Here is a 2,981-nt window from a genome sequence, read left to right as displayed (position 1 = left end):
ATGTGCTGATAGCCTGATACCGATTTTCTTTTATCTTTTTGGTTCCGCCCTGGTTCATTTAAATTATTTTATTATTTATTATTCTTAATATATATATATATGATTTTATATGTCAAATTAAAAAAAATATGCTCATACTTTATTTTTTAAAAAAAAGCAAATTTTTATTTCAGCCAAAATAATTCGATTTTTTTACAAATGAGAGTACAATAACTTATTCAACAATTACACAATATTTTTATCATAGAAGCTCCTTACTCCTACCTCCTTTTATTATCTTTTATGTATTGAAGGATTGTATGGTGGAAAAATTTTTAGACAAAGTTTGATTAGCGACGTAACTAAGAGATTAAGCACTTTAAAAAAAAATTAAAACTAGGCATAGTTGCCGGTTGAACGAGCGCTAGCCCTCTTAATTTTTTTTTTAAAATGGATCGAGAATCCTATTTTCCTGTATCTGTTGTTCGGCTCACACATTCGGCCGCGTAAGAGGAAAGATTTCCGCCAACTATTAAGGTAAGCAATGTTTTGATTTTTTTTTTTTTCTTTTTTTTGTGTAAAATATGATCTATAGCATTGGCTTAGGTTTTATAGCTCAAAATTTTAACCATTGACTGTTGAGAAAAATAGAAGTTTTAAACTCGGTGGAGCTTTTTGTTGTGAAATATGTTAGGTATTATTTTGCCTAAAATGAAATATGTGTTATTGTTTGAGTGATTGTGTTTGAGCTAGTCGAAAGAAATAATTGTTGTGGAGTGCTTAATGTAGAAAATGATTGATTGATAGGAGTCATACCAGTTTTAGTGGATTTTTGTTCCAAAGCCCGAGAACCTATGAATCTATATGATAACCAAGGACGTCATAATCAGGAAAGAGTAGGCCCTTGAGATTCAACCACGAAGGATCGAATACACTGGATGGAGAAATAACATACTGCAATCTTTTAAATTTTGGAGGAGGCTAGCTAATAAAGACATAATGGAACTCACTAGCCATAAATTTAATAATAATATGAGGTGGACAAATTGAAGATGCTTGCACAACTTCCCCTCAACCATAGTCTCATTAAAACATTTCACATATTTCATATTCAATACATCCTTCAAGTTCTGCTTGATTGACCTATGCTATTTTGATACTTATGAAGGACTTAAGTCAACCTAGTTTTATCCATGCCATTTGTGATTTTATAAGAGATGCACTTTATAGCTTTCTTTATAATGAATTTTCTTTCGAGGGAAATAATTAAACTTACCCTCCTTATAGCTTTATAGTATTCTGCTCTAATTGTTATTATTACATCCTGGAATATTCGCGGAAGTAGAGAAATATGACATTTAACTTATCAGCTTTGTACGAAGATCAAACATACAATCGAATGAAAGAGAGGGCGTGACGTTCATAAGAGACACTAGAGATTTTACGTGGAAACCCCTAAAAATGGTGAAAAATCACAAGATCTGGCCCAGTTTGAATGAATACACTATTATTTGCAGTCGATTACAAAATGAGGCCCTTCATTGGAGGGAGGGCATTGGCTTGATATAACAGATATACATCACATATAATGCATTACATGTTATAAATTAGAAGAATCAGTATTGATATGTTCGTTTAGTTGGCATGCAACGAAGGTTGGAAGGACCGCAGTTGTTAGGAGACAGGTGTTAGAAAGACAATTGTCTAACGAAGGAAGTCAAAAGGACCGTAGTATGTGACAGGGTCAAAAGAGTTGTAGTTGATAGGAGACAAGGGTAAAAAAAGACCATTGTCTAGCGTCGGAGGTTAGAAGGACCGTAGTAGACAATGGAGGCCGGAAGGATCGTAGTCGACATAGGACAGGGGTAAAAAAGAATGTTGTATAGCGGTGGAGGTTTGAAGGACCGTAGTAGATGAAGGATGTCAGAAGGACAGTAGTCGACAAGAGATAAGAGCTAGAAAGACCGTTATATGGCGGTGGAGGTCAGAATGATCATAATAGACAACGAAGGTTGGAAGGATCATAGTCGTCAAGTGATAGGGCTTAGAAAGATCTTTTTAGTAAGGAGGTGGTCTAATGGGACTCCGGGTATCAGGTGGTGGTCCGACAGAACTCCGGACTTCAGGTGGTGGTATGCGGAACTCCAACATCATGTGTTGGTCTGAAAAAACTCTGGGCATCAGGTTGTGTTTTGGTAAAACTCCGGGTGTCAGGTGGTGGTCAAGGGGAACTCCGAGTGTCAGGTGGTGGTCTAGTAGAACACCAGTGTCAGCTGGTGGTCTGGTGGAACTCTGGACGTCTGGTGGCGGTCTAGGGGAAATCTGGCGTCAGGTGGTGGTCTGGCGGAACTTCGAGCGTTACGTGGTTGTCCAACAGAACATTAGCGTCAGGTGGTGGTTCGGTGGAACTCCGAGCATCATGTGGTGTTATGGTTGAACTCCGGGCATCATGTGGTGGCTGGGGGGAACTTTGGGTGTCAGGTGGTGGTCAAGGGGAACTCCAGCGTCAAATGGTGGTTTAGCGTAACTCCGTGTGAAGTTTTGTTTCTGCTCCAGGATCGTCCAGGACGATCTGGGATCGTCCTGGGACGATCAGTTGAAATTTGCTCCAGAAATTGCCCAGATTGCTCTAGGTGATTTTTCTCCCAGGATCGGCCAGGCCGATAGGGGGCATCGTCCCAGGCCGATCAGTTCAATGCAAAAGACAGAGAGCAGGACTTTTTCAGAATTAATTATCGTCCTGAATCGTCCTGCGAAATCGTCCCAAGACGATGTGAAATTGGTCTGATCGTCCAGGACGATCGTGCGATCGGCCAGGACGATCTGAGTATTTTAAAGCTGAAATCAGGTCATTTTGAAGAGAGAGAAAATCAAAATAAATATCTAAAATCAGCCGAGGAGAGAGAAGGTCGAGAGCTAAATTGGAAAAGTTGATTTTTAAGCGATGACGGGCCGTTTTCGACCGTCGTGACAGTTCAGTAAAGTGTTGTACGCAAGGTAAG

Source organism: Dendrobium catenatum, unplaced genomic scaffold (assembly GCF_001605985.2).
Source record: "Dendrobium catenatum unplaced genomic scaffold, ASM160598v2 fragScaff_scaffold_716, whole genome shotgun sequence".
Lineage (NCBI taxonomy): Eukaryota > Viridiplantae > Streptophyta > Magnoliopsida > Asparagales > Orchidaceae > Dendrobium > Dendrobium catenatum.
This window is presented reverse-complemented; position numbering follows the sequence as displayed.